Raw genomic sequence first — 21,990 nt, forward strand, 5'->3', positions numbered from 1 at the left:
GACTCAGAGAACGGGCACTTCTCTCATTCTATAAACAGCAACAAGAATGGGCATGTCCACTTCATTGTACCCTTGATGGTTAATAATAGAAATCTATTGTGTTAAATAAATTTAATTAGTTAAATGTCTTTTAATGGAGTTGTCTTAGTGGCTTACTGATTTCATGTGGCTGAAATGCATCATACGATGAGCTCCGTTGGCCAATCATGCTAACTACAATGACAGTTATAGTGTTTACGCTATCACACAGAAGTAGCCCTGTTACAGTGAAAAACTGAATTGAACTTAAATAAATTTGATTTGTTACAGGTTAATAAGTTTGTTGTGAATGGGCCCAGTGGTCCTAAATAATATACCTGACCACTACTAATAAAAATGTGTATTGTACAATACTCCTCTTTTTTGTTTTCTGGCAGGGTCAGGATTCTAGGATTACAACTAAAATAATATTGCTTTCCCTTTTAAAAAAAAACAATGTTTTTAATTAAATAGGTTTGGCTATAATAATAAGCCTTTTTTTTTTACAGTGTAATCATCTGTATTTTATTTCAGGTGATGCTGCTGTTGGACAAGGGGTGATGCGGCACTTTGTGACAACAATAATATCCAAACTCCAGTTTGGATTCAGAGTAGATCTTGGTAAGTGTACCACTATTTTCATATGTGGTATTTCACCATTTTAAATGTATTTTACTCTTATGTGGTGTTTGGATCTGGATCAATTTTTTAGAAATTAACAAAAGGATAATATTGGTATATATTAAATAAAAAATAAATAAAATAAAATAAAGAAAACCCTGCTCTCTTGGTACTTCTAGGAGGAATGGGTCGAACACTGCTATTTGAGGGTGAACCAGACCATCTGGACCCAGCAACATCAGAGGTACTTATCGAGAGCAGCCTCTTCCGGGTTGCAGGAAGGATGTTGGCCCACACCTTTTTGCATGATGGTCCCCGTGTCACAGGATTAAGTCCTGCAATAATTCACGTGCTGTTTAATGGTGACCCGGAATTGGCAACAATTGTTATAGAAGACTGTCCTGATCTGCACATCAGGAGCATCATACAAATGGTATGTAACATGAAAAAATGAATAGAATTAAAATCAGTGTGTGGACTACCATAATAACTTGTTTAATCTTAATTTTAGCTTGAACTCGAAGAACTTACTCAGGAACAGCAAGACACCGTCTCTGATCTTTCCCTGTCTTGGGATCTCCCAGCAGTAAATAAAACAAATCGGAGATGGCTGCATAACAATCTTCTAGTGCATGCGGTAGGTTCTTGCTGGTTAAGTATCAAAGACATTGTTGCAGTTGTTGAAATTAATAAGCAGACGGATTTGTATAGAGTAGCTTTTTCTTCAACACTGGCAGGCAATGGTCACGTTTCCTTTTTTTTTCTTCTTTTTATTAGTGCTGAAATTAGTGTTGTAAATATTTGGTTTTTAAGCACTAACATTTACCATTATCCCAGTCATGTTAAAATTATTATTCTTTTTTTTTTCTTAAATCATGCACACAGTTTTTCATAACCAAAATCGGACCTTTTCCTTCATACCTGCAAGTGTTGGCACTCGCACCCTAATTCCACAAATGCGCACAAGAGGAAACTTCACAAACACAGAAATCCCTTTACAAAATATCTTCAGGCTATAGTATACTGACAGCAGTTTAAAAAAAATTTACTGTATGTTTGTGTTTTTAAAATTTCCTTCTTAAACTAAACACATTCCAAATCACTACTTGATTTAGAAAGGGAATCTGCCCACTCACCCATCAGTTATGCCTTCAGCAGAACAGTTATCTCAAGTCTGCATTACCACGTTTTGCACTTAAATAGGCATTAAAGACACATTGTAGTTAATGAAAAAAATTTTAATTTATTTTTTTTACTGCAGAATGTGGTTTGATGTTGGGAAAATTGTCACGGTTCTGGGTCCGTTGGACCCAGTATTTTGAGTTTATTATGCTTTGGTTTATTTTGCATCTGGGATTGTTTTATTGTTCTCTTGTTGTGGTTATGATGATGTCTATTATTAGAGTTTCTGTTTATTGGTGATAAGGATTTGTGTTCTCATGTGTGGGTTTAGGTGTCTTTTTCTGTCTGTCTCTCAGTGTCGAGTCTGCGTCTTTGTGTAGTGTTCTTGTTTCCTGTTTTATTGTGAAGGTCTGCGTCTCATGTGAGTGTGTTCAGTTTTACCTCTGTCTCGTCTTGTTAATTACTCCCAGCTGTGTCCACCACCTGTGTGTAATCTCCTTGTGTTTCTCTGTGTGTATTTAAGTCACGTCTTTAGTCATTGTTGTTGCTGGTCCGTCTGTGTATCCTCCATGTCCTACGCGTGTGTTCTCCCTGCTGTCACCATCCTGTACCGTCGTCCACCTTGCTTCATGCTTTATGTTCAGGTTCGTGTTCTTGTTCATGCTCTGTGGTTTAGTCGTCCCAGTATAGTTTAGTTCTCCGTTTTGTCGTTTGCCTCTCTATATTTTTGTATCAATAAATCACCTTCACGACTGCCTGCGCTTGGATCCTCTTTTTCCTTTTTTCACACGGCTCTTCTCACTCGCCGTGACAAAAATAACAAAGCCCCCATAAAAGATGTGTGTGTGAATTGAAGAATATATTAGTGTAAAATGTGCAAATTTATTATAATTTGTCTTTGGTGTATACACGGTCTACTACAGTGTAAATAGATATGGCAAAGCACGTCAGTGTGTCTTCATGAAAATTTCCTCTACCGTGCCAACTTGTGTAGAATTCAGGAGGATATTTGTTCTTATACTATGGCTTGGGTCTGTCTGCCTGGAAGGTTATTGGGAGAACCATGCGCCAACTCAAACAGCTGAGAAAGGGAATCAAAGATGTCATGGTATGGCCCCTGCTGACGAGTAGGCCAGATGTTGTCCCGCTTCTTTTCCCACGAATGGCAGAAAAGCAGTTCACACCACAGGTAAGCCAGTTCTTTCTCATCATTGATAAGAGCGGTCCCCAACCTTTTTTGCACCATGGAATGGTTTATGTCCGACAGTATTTTCAGAGTCCAGCCTTAAAGCTGTAGTGGATTAATAAAACAAAATAAAACCAGTACCGGTACCAAAAAAAGATTTATTCATAACACACGGGTAAAAGACTCAGGGAAACAGAGTTATCGATAAAAACCCTGAAAACCATAAATTTCAGACCTGAGCATCAACTCTCACAGCCCTGTACCAAATGACTCACTGACCGGTCCGTGGCCCAGGAGTTGGGGACCACTGATTTATGAGACCGAATTTATAAATGTATTTGGAGAACTTTCCATGAAATAATAATATACTGAACTTGTTGTTTTCCTATTAATAAAATTGGTAAACTATATATTCTTTTCACCAGTACTGAAGACTAAGTTGTCCTCTTCCATGTTCTATCAGATGGTAATAGACAAAATCACATGGCCAGCTCAGGATAGTGATGAAGATGAGGAATTTGATGTTGAGTCCATGTGCTGCATCACTGGATTTCTACGGATCTTCATTGAAACCGGTATAGGCACCTTTTTTTTTTTTTTTTTTAAATAAAGCTATTGCTCATATTGCAAATGCTTGATAATAAGCATTGAAAGTTATATAATCTATAAAATTCATAATTTAACTGTATATTCTCTGCAGCATTATGAACAATTAACTAAATGTTTCCTTAACTCCATTTCTGACTTTCTAGTAGTGATGGGATTTCCGGCTCTTTTTAGTGAGCCGGCTCTTTCAGCTCCGAACCGGCTCTTCAGGTTGTTTTGTTGCTTTAATTAATTTATTATTAACAATAATATAAAATTATGCACAAAAGGAATTACTAATGTAAAAAAAAAGTGGTTTTATTTATATATGTTTATATATAAATATATGTGGTGGCCCCTAGAGACAAAACACGTACAAACTCCAAAAAGCACGTACAAACTCCAAAACACATTTCTAGCTTTAACTGAACTTCCAAAACAGAGCTACCTAGATCACTTAAATTACACAATTGAAAGCATATGTGTATGGTTTGTGTATTTATACACAAGCATTCATATATATTCAAATAATTTAAAAAAAAAAAAAAAAAAAAGTTCATTTACCTGTTACTACCACACACCAAATCCGGTCGTTGGTACTTGCTGGCTTGTGTAGCCACTAGGTAACAAAAGCTCAACACTTCGCCTAGCATTCTGGAGCACTTCTGTTGTATTTTGTACGTGTTTTGGAGTTTTTAAGTGCTTCTGAGTTTTTACGTGTTTTGGAGTTTTTATGTGTTTTGGAGTTTTTACGTGCTTTGTCTCTAGGGGCCACCGTAAATATACTTTTATTTATTCACTCCACATAAAATGCAATACATAAATCATATAATACAAAAACCAACTAGTCACAGTTCAACTTTTAACTATTTAAATTTTCAGCTTCAGTTTACGACAGATTATTTCAGACTGGTCGACAATCAGGTCTATAAGTGATGACGTGATGAATCCTGCTTCCACGCTCAAACTACTCTTTGTTTTTTAAGGCTGTTGTGCTTTTAACACGTTTTAATGCTTTGCATCTTGGTCTATCTAATCTCAACAAGCCCCTAAAAACAGTCAGTGATCACTGTCGGCCTCTCTAGGGTTTTATTACCACTTTTGATTTTAAAACTCAGTTTTTAAAACCTGACGGTGTAACTACAGCCCAGCCCATGCAGCAGTATATTAATGACTAACCTATATTAATGAATGGATTATCTCGATTGTTCTCCTGACTTAAGTTTTGTCCATTTACAGCAACCTGCCATGCGATTGCATTTAGCCCTAACCATCGGGAACTGTCGGTTAGCGTGCTCCAGCTTCACTGTGTTTATCCTGTGTAGCTAGCGATCACATAGCACATCATTATATACCAGCTAGCCCAACTTCAGTAACCCCACAAAACGTTTACTTTCCTGTCTTCATTTATGTTGGAAGTGATAGCAGAGCTGTACATCTTAATTTGATTTAGAAATCTCTCGGTGTGAACATGCTATATTATATTTAAATGGAAACTAGCGAGCTAACTTCTAACTCCGTTAAATTTCATAAATTCTGTTTTCATGGATGCCTGGATGTTAAACTTAATTGTTGCACCTGGTAAAGGAGCAACGCTGATAATTTTATTACAGAATTTAGACAGTTTTTCAGTTCTCAGTGAGTAAATACCTTAAGCCACTTTGTTCCATACGCCTCCTGATTGTCCTTTCAGACACTCCGAACCTCTTTGCAATTTCCCTCGCTGTCAATCCACAGAGAACATGATGCTCTAGAATGTCAATCGGTATATCAAAAGCGGGGCGTCCCGTTCCGTGAGTTTCCCGCTGTTCCGTGATGCTTTGCTGGAGTACTTCATGTAAGTTTGCAGTCACTCTACCATCAATGTCTTGGTTGGAGAGTGCGGAAATAAGTCCAAGAATTTCAATAAATTCCTCAGTTTTATTTGTCACATGCTCTGGCTGAGTAATTCTTGCTTCAACATTATCTGCTAGGTCTAAAATATCCCTTACCAATTCGAGAGAGATTTCACGAAAATCCCCCATGACAGTAGCCATGTTTTGCAAGGAGCCACTCCAGACCAAAGCAATAGTTTTGACTCGATAAGTGTTAACCCCGCCTCTTTACCTTGATGGGTGAGGCTGACAGATAAAATAATTCAAGATGAGAGCCAGGCGCCAGGACTGCCAAAATGAAATAAATAAATATATCATTAAATAATTAATTAAATGTGTCAATAATTAATTAAAATGTGAAATACATAAATAATTAATTAAATGTCTCAATAATTAACTAATTACATGTGTCATAACTATTTATTTAATTAATTCCAATTTTAATTAATTATTGCCACATTTAATTAATTATTTAATGGTGTATTTAATTAATTCATTATGGCAGTCCTGGCGTTCCATAAATAAGTAGCCGGCTCGCCTCGTTCACTTCAAAGAGTTTCGTTTGCGACCGACACATCACTATTTGAAACCCTGTCTACCATGCTGTTAGCTGGTTTCTTGTAACGTGTTTGTGTTTCTTCTGGGGGTTTTTTGTTTGTTTTTTGCCATAGTGTTTGCAGCCCTCTGCAGTCTATGTTGTCTTTGGGTCTCTGCATAAAGCCCAATGATGCAAATTTTTTGTTTTTCTAAATTTTGTGGCCTGCCTAAATCCTGCATTTTGGGGGCTCTTCTCAAAACGTGGTGGTGTTATTCCGTTGCAGGAATAGCAGCGTTGCAACCTTCAGTGTTCTGAAACAACCAGACCAGTTGACTGTAGTAGGGTTTAACATCCAAGAGCCTGAGGTTAACAGGCAAGTGGTAACTAATGTTCCCCTGTTAATGTTCTTAATTACTAATGTTCTAAAACGTCAGTGTAAAATAACTTCAACTAATCACACAGCATGGGAAAATACTCAGTAAATGGTTGTAGAAAACTGAAAAATTGAAAAAAAAAAAACAACAACAACATTTTAAGTGTTGCATGTACTGAACAAATCACATGTATTCTAAATCTCCACTTACCCAAGGTAAACCTGGAATTACCATATCTGAATCAAACTTTCTTGACTTTCCCTGCAGATTACCTATTAATGATGTGCAGAATTCCCTGGGAATGTTTTAAAGGGGAAGCCAGGAAAGTCAGCAGTTGCTGTCAAGAAACAAATTCCATACAGTAGGGAAACCGATTGTTATGTACACGGGTATTTTCTGTGCGTTTGTGCCTTTCGTCCACACGTAAACTGCATTTGGGGTCACTGAAAACTGAGATTTTTAAAATCTCTTGCCAGGGTGGAGATATTTGAAAACTACATTTGTGGTGAAGGAAAACAGACTTACTCATGCAACGTGAAAGGTGTGTGCCATTTTTGACGTCACTGTGCGCCTTGTTATTGTTTACATGAGATTAATTTGTAAAATGGTGGATAGCGACAAAATGCTGTTGCTCTTAATCTTACCATCTGCAGTTTTTCCACGGTTACATATACACACGCAGTTACTGTCCCTCCATTCAGAAAGACAGAGGTGTCAGCGGGAACTTCGGATGTGGCTTCTACATTCAACACATACACTCTCACAACCCAAATCCCGATGTCGGTTTTGAATAAATTTACTTTTTTAAAAAAAAAAAAAAAATTAAATGTAGGTATGCTGTATGCATTTTGCTCATTCCTAATTTGTGAGTCTACACCAACTAAAATACTGTCTTCAGTTATTAACATTTGAAATGATGAAGGCACTTGAAAAGTAACACCAAAATTAGCTGCCTTTTCAAAAAAATACAAAAACTCCCAGGCTTCTAGACTTATGATTGCCCAAAATTTCATTTATAACGTTTACATGTGGACAGAGATATTTTTTCAAAAACGCACATGTGGACGAGATGTTTTCTTGTTTTGTTTTAAAAAAAAATGCCCATGTACATGTGGACGTAGCCTAAAACATGCTACCAATAAATAGTGATAATAAAAACTATGAGAGGCCATTAGTGATCATTGACTGATTTTATGGGCTTGTTCAGATTAAACAGAACAAGATATAAAGTCTTAAGACATATTTCAGCCTTGTTCCCATGTCTGTTTCTCCACCTGCCACTGGAGCCTGGAGGCTAGTGCATGAACCAGAATCCAAAAGCAGATTCAAGCATGGAAGGAAAGTGAACTAGTTGAAACCTTAACATTAAGCACAAGAGTTAATAACAACGCAAGGAGAGACTCTTGGCAAGAAGGCAATCTCAACAGTGGATAATCCGGTCTTTAAGTGATGACGTGACGAATCTTGCTTCCGGGCCTAAAGTAGTCTGCGTTTAATATGGCTTTTGTGTTGTTAACATGTTTAATGTTTTGTATTTTCTTCTATTTAATCTCAAAAAGCTCCTAAAAACAGTCAGTGATCACTGTTGGCCTCCCTCGGCTTTTATTACCGCTAGTCATTTATTTAAGCTCAGTTTTTACAACCTTACGATGTAACTACAGCCCAGCCCATGCAGCAGTATATGAATGACTAACCTCGTATTGTGGATGGATTATCTCAGTTGTTCTCCTGGCTGAAGTTTGGTCCGTTTACAGCATCCTGCCATGCGATTACATTTGGTCCTGACCACCGACAATCCTCACGTAAACTTTTATCGAGTGGAAAAAAGTTAGCGTGTTTATATTATGCTGACATAGCTGTGTTGCTAGCTGTCACGTAGCACATCATTATATACCAGCTAGCCAAACTTCAGTAACCCTACAAACGTCACTGCTGTTTAGTTTTCTGTCTTCATTTCATAGCAGAGCCGTACCTTTGAATTTGTTTCCAAAATCCCTCAGTCAGGACTTGCTATATTGTATTTAGATGGAAGCTAGCGAGCTAACTTCCTGCTAATTTTTAACTCCGTTAAATGTCATAAATTTGGTTTTCATGGATGTCTGGATGTTAAACTCAATTGTTACACCTGGTAGAGCAGAACGCTTATCATTTTATTACAGATGAAAGAATTTAGACAGTTTTTCAACTCTCAGTGATGCCACAGTGATCATTTGACTTATCAACTTATTGCAGCGGAGTTTGAGCCCAGGCACGGCTAGTGACATCAGACTTAAAGACTGGATATGGAGTGCAGGTACAACCATGCAGTGTTTAATGCCTGGGAGTACTGAGATTACTTTGAGTTTAATTCCGTAAAAAAATGACAAAAACATTACTGTCCGCTGTAAACTCTGCGTGGAATGAAAACTTCTTTCTACAGCAAAAAATTAAACTTCAGATCTGAGCAAGCACCTAGCACGCTGCCACAGTAATGTGAAATTCACAGAGAAACCCCTGGATCCCCTCCCACTGACATGACCGCTGAAGCACCGGGCAAACCTCCGACAGCCACACTTCGGCTAAACACGTTAAAATAGATTTAAGAGCGAAAGGACTTGGTGCCACTGAATCTTTAATTTTATTTATTTTTTGCTGTGTTTTACTTGCATTTATTTGAAAGTGTGAAACACAAAACAGTTTATTTTATATGCTGGAATATGCAGAAAATGGGCTTAAATGTTAAACAAAAATCTTCATCAGAGAATGTTGCATGGAGTTTAATTTTTGCTTGATGCAATGTGCATAAAGTTAAAAGATGAATGAAACCAGTTTTAAAAAGAGACTTTTTCATTGTGTATTATGCAGAAAAAATAGAATTGGGCTGAAAGGTCTATTTTATAACATATTGAGGTTGTGTAGAATGTTTTTAAAAAGTAACTAAGTAATAAAGTAATCAGTTACTTTTAAAAATAAGTAATCAGTAAAGTAACAGGGTTACTTTCTTGGAGAAGTAATTAGTAACTAATTACTTTTTTCTTTTTTGTCTGTCCCGTTTGGTTCTTTTGCCATCAGAATTGTTGTCTAAAGGCAAAGAAAGATGCCCAACGGATTTACTTTACCAGATGGACCATCCCAGCCTTGCCGTATTGGTCTATTTGATTCACCTTTGCTTTTATTATTTTATTTTCATTTGCTGAACCAGGGGTTGCAGTGACGTGCCCGTGAGCTCCACCGGCTGCCAGCTGTGCCAGAGTGACCAAGCCCCAGGCTCTAATTACTATTTTCAAGTAACTTGACAAATAATCCTTATGAATCTTGTTGTTTTATTGTTTTGATCTTGAGGAATCAGTTATGCATAAAGGCCTGTGAGGGAGATGGATGACGAGGTCAGTTCCTTGAGTATGGGAAGGACAGGAAGGTGAAGGTAGCAAATGGTGCTGTCTTGACGTCTGGCAACAACAATGAAGCTTTGTCGTGAAGATCTGCATCCATAATATCCAGAGCTGTTTGAAGGGGTGATGGAGTAACGTGACAAATGAGGTTAGGTGACCCCATGCCTAGTGTCAAGCTGTGTCTCTTAGTCTGCATCTCAGTGTGCTTCCTGTTTTGTTTTGACAGTTTCTCGTCGTGTGTTCAGTGTGTTGAATTCTCTCTCCCCGTCTCGTTATGTCTGTTTGTTCTAGCTGTGGTTTCATGTGTCTATACTTTCCCTAATCACCCTCGTGTGTTTATGTTGTATCAGTTTCCTTTCGTGCCTTCTCAGGTTGTTAGCTCTTCTCCCTTTGTGTTTCAGGTTTCAAGTTTGGATTTCATTTTCAGTGTTTCTATGTTTTAGTGTAGTTTTGCTCAGTTTTAGTTTCATGTTAGTTTTGAGCAATGTGCTCTTTTTAAAAAGTTCAATTAAAGTTTTTAACTGTCAATCTGGCTAACGTCCACAGTAGTGAGGTCTGTGTAGCTTTGGGACATAGCCGTTGTCTGAGTGGGTGCAGCGCTTTTCTGGTTTAGCTGAGGACCAGTGGAGGCGTCTGATTAAAGTGAGATCAGATCACCCTGTGCCACGATGGGAAGGTCACTGACACTGACCACATGTCAGTGTCAGTGAAAAGGATGGGCTCTGTTCGGGGTTGAAACAGTCTTGCTTGGGAGGCAAATGATGTGGATGGAGTGGAATCCGCAGGAAAAGCAGGGCTGGTGTTACTTAGTTTAGGACCAGCGCAGAGGTCTGTAGGAACATCCACATGTGAGGAGGAGAGGACCTGATTTGGCAGCTGCAGACACACTGCCTGCTGGTGAGGCAGGCTAGTAACACGTGGCTGTGGCTGCTGAGCTGGTGTGATGTAAGGCTTCTTGACCTGTTGATCTTCCTGGTCGGATGCAGACACTGCAACACAAACAAAACACAATGAGTCTTCTTTTTTTAAACAAATGTTTGTCTTTCACATGAAGGAAACGCCGTGATTCCCAGAAATAGTCTCTCACCGGTGGTACAGCTACGATTACTGATTCTCTTCCTCTTTTTGCCCTAAAAACAAACACATTAGAATTTTCACAAGCTGATACAAACTCTCTGATGTGAATGTTTCATCATTCAGTGCAGTCATAGGCACATGTATGAATGTTGGCACTTTGGACATATGTAGTTGTCTTTAGTGGACCACTGTGGATGCTCTTTTGTGTGACGCCATCTTTCTGTCTCCGCCCGATCAAAATATTTCACCTGCTCATTTTTTGAGAGCAACTTCCACTGTGGACAGAAGACCACAGGAACACTCTGTCAGCATATATAAATGCAGAGCTACACTGTTACTACACATTACTACAGGACAGCTGGTACACATGCATAAACACCGTTGTCTGAGTGGGTGCAGCGCTTTTCTGGTTTAGCTGAGGACCAGTGAACAGATCCATAAATGTATGTAGAGTTAGTTACACACTTAATCTCGCTCCCACAACTGCATTCACAGCTGCACTCCCACTGATGTTCAATTCAGCCTCCACCTTCGGCCTCTGCTCTTCCAGATAGACCATGAAGGCATTTGGTGGCTTCTTAATATGAGGGCGGCCGTCATCCTGATGGGATTGACGTGGTCGTTTTCTACAGGGATAAAACACAGAGTAAGAGCACATGTCAACACTGTGAGAAACCTGCAGGACAGTGAGAAAAAGCAGTACAGCAAACTTACCTTGGAGTGGACCTGGTGGGTGGACGAGCAAGAACAGTGCCTGGTGGTGTTTTGGGGATCACATTTGCAGGCCACTGATACAGTAGCTTCTGTGGAGGGAGGGAGAAGGTTAAAACCACACGATACTGACACTTAGTCCAGCACTTAAGAGGCTAATAATGATGAGCGCCACAGAAACATGTACGTGTGGACAAATTCAAACTTTGGTAATTTATTCTTCACCAGATGATCAGAAGATTGCATGAACAACACAAAGTAAAGTGATCACTGGGAGGAGAACATGTGCATAAAACTACATTTATAGATAGCTTCACTTTGCTCTCCTCAGTTAGTTTTGGAATTATGATTACAGGCAGTGATTAAGTTTACTGATCAGCAAAGCTTCACACCACAGCTATATAAAGGTAAAATACCAGGAAGGTGACAGCAGAAAAACAGTTTTTCTTTCATCTGACCTGAAGTATCTGACAGTTTTAAGCACCTTTATCAGTAAACACCTGTCACCACCTCTGGCTGTCTCACCTGGCTATCAGTTCCTGGCTGAGTGAGGAGGTGAGCTTCCACCGGGATAATGGGAGTGACCATCAATGGAGCTTGCTCCTGAAATACAGTTGGAGCTGATCCCAGGAAAAATCTTCCAGTCTGATTCATTGCTGCTGGCTGAGGGGGGCGGATGGTCCAGCAGGAACGGGAGGAGGAGGTGGAAGGTTGGGCATTTACCCCAAAATTTCCTGAAATGCATCCTCCAGATTGGACGGCAACCCTTTGGACTCAATGCTTTCCACAAAATGTTGTATTTCTTCCTCAAAGTCCATTTTCATGACAACGGGCTTACGCAGCGTTTTTATCTGAACTTGGCCAGAAGAATGACACACTGATTCTGTCTGGGATCCTGTGGCACACATACATAGGAGGTTTTGATTCTCTTAGACAAAGACTGACACCTTATATAATACACAACTAAACCCAGGACAACTATTATGTGGGAACAAGGTGTGACTTACCAAATTAAAATCAGTATTAAATGTAAATATTATTATTGATTTTATTAAAAATTCAAATACTTTTAAAGGTGTTGTATTGGCAAACTAATTTAAACCAAGTGAAAAATGCAAAACTACACATACAAAAAACTATCAACTATTTTAGCTATCATTAACTGTTTGCATGTATATATCACCAATAGTTCTTAATTTGTTATATTACACAATCAGATTTTAAAGTGTACTTTTTCTGAGAGTACTACTGCACTTTTTGTTCAGACTTTTAAATTAAATTCTTGTGTTTTTACCTGCTGTGAATTAGTTAATTCACTGCTCCCAACTTCCACACAATTTGTGTGGTTGAAAGAGTCAAGTGTATTTTTTAGATGTTCCACTATATCAACCAAAATGACCTTAAAACTTTCTAGTTTTAAGGTCTCACCAACGATGTTCAGTGATGGTTCATTTGTAAAAGGTTGTCAAATTTTGTTTAGAAGTAAAGTTTAAAGGTTTGCTTTGGAGGCTGTGAAGAGTAGGGCTACGTCCACACCTACACGGGTATTTTTGAAAATGGAGATTTTCCGTTTTTGTTTTTAAAAAAAATTCTGTCCACACGTAAACGCAAAAACGAAGGAAAACGCTGCTAGGAACACGCCAAAGCAACAGGTGGCGATATATTCCTAACCATGTAGAAATGTTGGCCAATCAGAAGTCTAGAAGGCTGGGTGGGAAAGAGTAAACAAAGATCGGGCATAGAAGCACAACTGAGTCCTGTGTGGAGGGACAGTAACTGTGTGTGTGTATGTAAGCATTTAAACACTGCAGAGAGTACCAGTAACAGTATTTTGTGTAAGTCCGCCATTGTAGAAATTCATTTCACCGAGACAATAACGTGGCGCACAGTGTGACGTCAAAAAAGGCGCACACCTTTGACGCTGCGTTTTCTCCGTTTTCCTCATCCACACGTAAATGCAAAAACGGAGTTTTCGAAAATATCCACCCTGGCAGGCGTTTTTAGAAATCTCCGTTTTCAGTGACCGAAAACGCCGTTTACATGTGGACGAAAGGTGCAAACGCATAGAAAAATCTGCATTTTCAAACTACTTTTAAAACTACTTCTGCCTAAACTATTCATATCAAGTATTAATTCTATTTTCATTGTTTTAACCCTTTAAACCCCAGTTTCATTACATGAGCACACTGTTTTTTTAGCTGAAAAAAACAAAAAACTTAAATATTTTCCATAAAATACATTTGAAGTAATATTTGATTATTATAATTAGGACTTTGGATGGGTAAAAGATTGGCACCAACATTCATTTTGATCCGCTATTATTTTTTGCAGTAGCACAGTAAATTTAATATAATGGTATATTATGTTTTTCACTTTTTGCTTATGCTAAATGCTTATTACCTTGTTGTGTTTAAAATAAAAAAAAATTATGAAAATAAAAATACAAGATCACTTTGAAACAGAAAAACATTTATTATAGAACGATGAACATGAACATATATACTGTTGGGAATGGGGAAACATATGAGAGAAAGAGAACAAGTGTAAAAACAGTGAGAGAGAGGGGGCGGGGTGTGACAGTCCTGCTCAGGTGGAGAAGATGCTGCAGATGGACAGACTGTGGTCTCCGCATGCGAACTTTCCACATTTGCAGCAGGTGGTGACAACCCTTCTTCTGCTTTCTGCGCAAAACTGGCACTGCCTCCTGACCTTCCTGGCTGGAGAGGGGCCTGCAGCAGCACCTTGCGCACTTTTGACAAAGTCTGCTGCGAGTGATGAGCGGGGAAGGTAGCCTCTCTTCGCTATCTGTGGGTTGACTAACATTTCTCCCACCTCCTCAATATACAGCCTCCTCCTGTGTGGTTTGGCCTGCTGCCATGAAGGGTCAATTGCGGTCCACAAGATGTAGCCATTGTAGAGCGAGACGTCAAGGAGATGGTGGAATAGGGCCAATGGCCACCGATTCGTTCACCTCCTGCACGAGTAGGTGCCAACAACCTGACAAAAAACAAACTTACACAAAACCCCCCCCCGAAAACATTAAACCTATGTATATTTTACACAAGAATATATGAGCAAGAATGAATAAATGTGTGCGTAACTGTGTAATGACACCTACCTTATCAAGGTTGTTGACACCTCCTTTACATTTGTTGTAGTCTTTTATTATTGCGGGCTTTCTCTTGGCGTCATCGCTTACGCATGGAGTCCGGTGCTTTGTGTTCAGCAGGAAGACATTCATGCCGCGTTGGGGGACGTAAGACATGAGCGTGTGCGTCTTCGTGAAGGCAAAGATGGAAGAGAACACCTCTCTCCCTCTTGTCTGCAGCAAACGTGGTGGAAGTTCGGGCTTATTTTTATTTTTCTTATTTTTGGGAATTGTGCCAACCAGGGCCAGTTTCCTCTTCAGTAGCTCTTCTGACAGAGGAAAGGAGGTGAAAAAATTGTCACATGTTATGATGTGACCCTGGAGCCCCTCTGTCATCTCTAGGACCACCCTCATCCCCTGGTTGACTTCCGGGCGTTCGCCAGCCTGCTTTGCCTATGTAGACCTGCAGTCTGCAGGCGTAGGACATCTTGATGTCACATAGTGCCCAAATCTTAAGGCCATACTTGGCAGGCTTTTTTGGTATGTACTGCCTGAAGCTGCATCTCACTTTGAATGGCACGAGTTGTTCGTCCACACAAACGTCTCTGTCCGGGCTGAACAGCATCTGGAGGTGGTGCGTCCACATATCCCAGACTTTGCAGATGGGAGCCAGTTTGTCACTACGGCGTCGGGGTCAGGAAAGTTTATCATCGAAGCACAGCGCCCTGGTGATGCAACGGAATCCTTTTCTTACTCCAAATGTTGGCCGTTGATTCATTTTTTGAACGGTACACACCGGCCAAGATCAGCAGTCCCACAGAAGCCCTTAGTTCATCGGTGTCCACATCTCTCCAGTCTGCGATTGTACGTCTCCCTTGCAGATTTGTCATTGATGCAATATGCAGCACGATTTCATCTGTGAGAAATAGTGCAAAGCTGGACTGTGGGTCGCTAATTCGGGCGGTGGCATAATGTGTGGGTCCCGGGATAAGTCCTGTGGCTGCAGGCACATAGCGGAGCGTCTCGGCATTTGTGGGAGACCACACTATTCTTCCGTTCTTAGACGTCCACTCTGCTGACTCTTCATCTATCTCTCCGCTCTCATTTTCCGACGACACTCCTCCACATGAGTCGGAACTGGACTCCAGGTCCTCCGTTTCCACCTCTGATAAATTTTCCTCAGAGGATGACGCGGAGCCATCCTCGTAATCAGGGTCCAGGACCATTTCCAAAACTTCCTCAGTGCTATAGTACCTTGCCATCGTGAAAATGACTACTCCCACGCTACGGCTCATTCTCATAACCACGGCTTTAGTGCAGCTGCATAAACAACGTGAGCTTGGAGACAGAAGAAGTGTAATTCGGTTTTGATTCTTGGTTTTATGTCTGTGAAGGTTCTCTGTCATCCAGGTCATCGTAGTCAAAGGAGCTTGCAAAGAAAAGCGTCTGGACTTCTTTAAGTTGCTTGAAGACGTTTCACCTCTCAGCCGAGAAGCTTCTTCATTTCTAAGGTCAAATGGCCGAGAGTCCCAGATTTAAACCCAGTGGGAGTATCCCCCCAAAGAGGGACAAAGGACCCCCTGATGATCCTCTAATCACCTGAGCCAAGGTGTGAAAGCGGGTGTGGGTCCCAATCAGCCAGGGTTTCGGGTGAGCTCATTGTGAAACCTGGCACCAGCTTGTCATGCGAATTCCTGAGGTCAGATGGCCCAGGATGTGAGTGGGCATTAAGGCATCTGGGGAGGGAACTCAAGACTGGCTTATAGATGGCAGACAGTTGGTGTCGTAAACCACCGCCTCTGTTCAAAGATGGTCGCTCACAGTGGACATAGATGGCTTCTTTCACTCCTCTTTCAAACCATCTGTCCTCTCTGTCCAAAATGTGAACATTGGCATCCTCGAAAGAGTGACCTTAATCCCTTAGATGCAGGTGAACTGCTGAGTCTTGTCTCGTGGAGGTGGCTCTTCTATGTTGTGCCATGCGCTTGTGAAGTGGCTGTTTGGTCTCTCCAATGTAGAGGTCTGGGCATTCCTCGCTGCACTGTACAGCATACACCACGTTGTTAAGTCTGTGTTTTGGAGTTTTGTCTTTCGGGTGAACCAGTTTTTGTCTGAGTGTGTTGCTGGGTCTGAAGTACACTGGGATGTCGTGCTTGGAGAAAACTCTCCTGAGTTTTTCTGATACATAGGGGATGACAATGTTGTTGCGTCTGTCTTTCTTATCCTCCCTCGCTGGTGTCTGATCTTCTTTTCTGTGCATCTTTGCTGACTTTATAAACGCCCAATTAGGATAACCGCATGTTTTGAGTGCTTTCTTTATGTGTGTGTGTTCCTTCTTTTTTCCTTCAGGCTTAGAGGGAACATGTTCTGCCCGGTGGTGTATGGTCCTAATTACTCCAAGGTTGTGTTCCAGAGGGTGATGAGAGTCAAAGAGGAGGTACTGGTCCGTGTGTGTGGGCTTCCGGTAAACTTCGATGTTGAGGTTGCCATTCTCTTCAATGTGCACAGCGCAGTCCAGTAAAGGCAAACAGTTATCCTTTGTGTCTTCCCTGGTGGACTTGATGTTTTTATCCACAGCGTTAATGTGCGCAGTGAAGGATTCCACTTCTTGTGTCTTGATTTTGACCCAGGTGTTGTCTACATATCTGTACCAGTGGCTGGGTACTCTTCCTTTCCTGACAGTCTCCACTGCCTCCTTGGTGGGTATGCAAGTGAAGAGAGAGACTACATCAAAGGACACCATGGTTTCATCTGGATCCAGGGTAAGTTTCTGGACCTTGTCGGTGAAGTCGGTGGAGTTCTTGATGTGGTGTGGGGTGTTCCCCACAAGAGGTGCAAGGATGGTAGCAAGGTGTTTTGAAATGTTGTAAGTAGCTGAGTTTATGCTACTGACTATGGGTCTGAGTGGGACCCCTTCCTTGTGGATTTTAGGAAGTCCATAAATGCAGGGTATGGTATCCCCTGGATAAAGGCGGTGATATGTAATGCGGTCAATGATTTTGTCCTTTTCAAGGTCTTGAAGGCAAGCTATAACTTTCTTTTTGTAGCTGCTTGTGGGGTCTCGCTTTAAAGCTTCGTAGGCGTTGTTGTCACTGAGGAGAGTAGTGATCTTTGTGTGGTAATCTGTTGTGTTTAGGACCACGGTGCACCTTCCCTTATCAGCTGGTAATATAGTGATGTTGTGGTCTTTGCTTGCTTGAGCAATATTATTACACAGTTGGGAAGGTGAATACATGTTTATGCTTCAAGGAGAAAAACCAGTATGTCTTTTGTGTCATGAGGCAGTGTCTCACCTATTAAAAATCTATTTAAAATATAATAAAATGCATGTCAATCAAGTGCAATTTAATGATAGTACCTGCATGTTGTTTTGTGTTTGTTGTTTTCAGAACATGATCAATGGATGAGGTTGGTGGAGAGCGGATCCACTTGATGTGTTCAAGGACAGGCAGCATGTCATTTTGAACTCAGAGTTGTGAGCTGAGACAATGTTTATTTATTATTTTGAGTTATATTATACTACTTTATGTGCAACAGTGTTTTTGTGGCAGCCTTTTGTTTTTGTAAAATTCTACATCTGTCACATGGTCTTTGTAGCTATTGATGTATGTAAGATTGGTGTATGTAACTATTGATGGTTGTATGTTATTCTGACCCTCTCAATTGCGACCAAACAATTTTGATAAGTTATTATCATAACTTGTTTAAATATTTTCCTTTATTTGCTTAAATAGTTTGATTGTTTAGCAGTGGAGTAATGTGGGTTTCTTAACTTGACAAATTAGATTAGATGTATGTTATGTATGCAACTTAAGACAATTTTGAATATTCTTTTTCCAGTCCCACCATTACTTACATACTCTACTATGGGACTTACAGTCTATAAAAAGTAAGAGTACTTGGAACCACTATTCACAATTACAAGTGGTATCCCTACTAAAGTCAACATTTACTCACCTGAACTTCCACCCCAGGGACAAACAGTGATTGGCAGATGTTTGGGTACTGGCTCAGTAGATCAGTACGACCATGAAGTTTTAGACCATCACGAAGCTGGGAGGGAAGAGGCACCAACTGAAGGATGGCATGAAGAACAACAGCATTGAAATGCAGAAAGAAAAAAATTTGCATACTGTTAAATTAAAAAGAAAAAAAAAGTTTTGGGAGAAAAACAGAGAGTAAAACAATTTTACAGAACAATTTCTTCTTTCTTTTAAATATTAACAGTTCCATGATAACCACAGCTCAAAATTTCATAAGTGACTTCTGTCTTTTTATCTTCTGCGGCCAACTCAGCCTTAAAGGACAGAAACACACACAATAACATGACCAATTCCAGAGTCTTATAATTTGCAAATAACATAAGAGATGGTACAATCTGTACTACAAACATATAATTCCAAACATTTTAGAGCAGTGAAACCTATGAAACTTAATACCTGAGAGATAATAGAAGTATAATGAACATCACAGACATCCTCTCTCATAATGTTTTCAATCTACAGCTCTCCATTGAACAAGTACTGGTAACACCAATCTTTGAGGCAGCAGAAATTTCACCAGTACTACTGTGAGAGAAGAGATAAATAAGATCAGTCAAGTAATTTCCAAAATGTGTGTTTGTCTGTGTGTTTGTGTGTACACACAGACAAGGACCCCACTGCATGTAAGCAAGGCCAACTGGAAGTTTCCTTAATCAAGATCCAGCAAGGAATATTTGGGAGCCTTCGCAGTCTGGTCACCCTCACTGACCTTTGCTCCAAGCCTGCAACCATTTCTTTTAACACAAATAGTTAGTCAGGTTAAGTAGCTATTTTCATTCCTAGCAATTTAGAACATATTTTAAATATGTGTACCATCTCTCCCTCTCTCCTGACTCATTCCTGTCTGCTAGAATGACACAATATTCAGAAGAAGCATCTCATCGTTTTATGCTAACTCATATAGTACAAAAGTAACACACATGTCAAATGATTCAAAAGTTCTTTGTTAATCTGTGCATGTGTTGCTTGTGTCTAGTTTCACGAAACCTGGGAGGCTCTTGGGAAGTTTTAACACTGGACCGAACAGTGGTAGATGTAGAAGTGAGTAAATTTAGCAGGCGTCTTGCTGACCTGACAAGTTCTGAACAGTCTGTCAAACACAACAATTGAGCAGTGTGTTAAGAGTACTGTGTAATTAAAAGATCCTTAAAAATAACTTAAGGCCAAAAAACAGCCACTTCCTAAAAAGTGCTCTGAAAATGTTATATATTAATATTTTAATACAAATTTAACATTCATGTCTGATGTCAGTGTGTTCAGTTTCACTTGCCTCCTGTCTCGTTAGCCCTAATCTCTCCCAGCTGTGTCTCCCTCCTGTTTCCCATTCCCTGATTACTCCCTGTGTATATAAGCCTTGTGTTTCCTTTGCTCTCTGTCGCGTTGTTAACGTCTGTTTACCCTCATACCACCCTGTGTGTTCTGTTTGCCTGCCTGCGAGTTTATTTGCTTTCCAGTTTAGTTAGTTCTTTGTTCAGTCTGTAACCTCACAATAAAGCCGAGGGTTTTTGAATTCACCTGTGTCTCCGTGAGTTCTGCTCTGGGGTCCACCTTTCCTGCCTGCCTTCACACAATCATGACAGTTTTGTAACAGAAAAAAACAAAAAGCTTAAATATTTTCCATAAAATGCATTTCAAGAAATATTTGATTGTTATTATAATTAGGCCTTTAGGTGGGTGAAAGACTGGCACCAACACTGATTTTGATCCATCATTATTATTATTATTTTTTTGCATGGGCACAGTAAATTTAATAATTGTAGCCTATAATGGTATATCATGTTTTTCACTTTTTCCCCACTAAATGCTTATTACCTTGTTGTGTTCTAAAATAAAATAAAAAACATTGTGTAAATAAAAATACAAGATCAGTTTGAACCAGAAGAACATTTATTTTTGAAAGATAAACAAGAACATGTATGTTGTTGGGTATGGGGGGAGGGAGAGAGAGAGAGCGTGTGTGTGGCTGGGTGTGAAAGTCCTGATCAGGTGGAGCAGAGGCTTCAAATGAACTGGCTGTGGTCTCTGCAGGTAAACCTCCCACATTTGCAGCAGGTGCTCCCAATTCGTCTTTTTTTGTCAGTGCAAAACTCGCACTGCTTCCTGCCCTTGGATTTTATGAATCGAGAGGGGCCTGCAGCAGCACCATGCACAGTTGTAGCGATGCCTGCAATGGCTGATGAGCGGGGAAGGCGCCCTCTCTTCATTATGTGCTGGTTGACTATCATTTCTCCCACCTCTTTGATGTACAGTTCCACCTGTCCGGATTCTGCTGCTGCTAGGATGGAATGATTGACGTCCACAGCAGGGCCAGTGGCCACCAATTTGTTCGCCTCCTGCATGAGTGGGTGCCAACAACCTTTAAAAAAAAAACAAAAAACTAAAAAAAACTTAAAACCTATGTATATTGTACACAAGAATATATGAGCAAGAATGAATAAATGTGTGCGCAACTGATGCGTAATGACACCTACACATCAAGGTTGTCGACACCTCCTTTGCATCGGTTGTAGTCCTGTATTATGATGGGCTTTCGCTCCCCTTCATCGCTGACGTCTGGACTGCCGTGTTTGGTGCTTAGTAGGACCACATTCTTGCTCCGTCAGGGGATGTAGGAGACGAGTGTGTGCGTCACTGTAAACACGAAGGTGGAGAAGAAGACTGCTCTCCCTCTTGCTTGGAGTAAAAGAGGTGGAAGTTCGGGTTTGTTTTGGCGAATTATGCCAACTAGAGCCAGTTTCTCTTGCGCAGCTCATCTGCCAGTGCAAACGAGGTGAAAAAATTATTGCAGGTGATGACGTGTCCATGGAGCCCTCTGTCATTTCCAGGACCACCCTCATCCCCTGGTTAACTTCAGCACGATCGCCAGCGGCTTTGCCCATGTACACCTGCAGCCTCCAGGCGTAGGATGTTTTCACATTACAGACTGCCCAAATCTTTATGCCATATTTGGCCGCTTTTCGGCATGTCCTGCCTGAAGCAGCACCTGCCTCTGAATGGGACGAGCTGCTCATTTACACAGAGGTCTTTTTCTGGGCTGAACAGCATCACCAGGCGGTGCGTCCACATATCCCATACCTGGCGGAAGACAGCCAACTTGTCTTCACAGGGTCAGGAGAGCTTGTCATCAAAAGGCAGCGCCCTGGTGATGTGATTAAATCTCTTGTGGGACATCGTAGCCCAGAAAATGCTCCGTCCCGATTTTTCATACCGCAGGCTGAGGGTGGATTTGACCGTTAACACCGGCCAAAATGAGCAGCCCCACATAAGCCCGGATTTCGTCATTGTCCAAATCTCACCAGGCTTGGATTGTGCGTCTCCCATCAGATTGGTCAGGGGAACAATATGCTGCATGATTTCATCCGTCAGGAACAACGTGAAGCTG

At 40.5% G+C, this 21,990-nt stretch overlaps 1 pseudogene; it reads right to left on the reverse strand.

Annotated features, from left to right (window-relative positions):
- Positions 1–10,337: 10,337 nt before the first annotated feature.
- On the reverse strand, positions 10,338–15,827 carry LOC134624099 (piggyBac transposable element-derived protein 4-like; annotated as a pseudogene).
- Between the last annotated feature and the right edge of the window lie 6,163 nt (positions 15,828–21,990).

This window comes from Pelmatolapia mariae, linkage group LG3_W (assembly GCF_036321145.2).
Source record: "Pelmatolapia mariae isolate MD_Pm_ZW linkage group LG3_W, Pm_UMD_F_2, whole genome shotgun sequence".
In the NCBI taxonomy this organism is placed as follows: domain Eukaryota; kingdom Metazoa; phylum Chordata; class Actinopteri; order Cichliformes; family Cichlidae; genus Pelmatolapia; species Pelmatolapia mariae.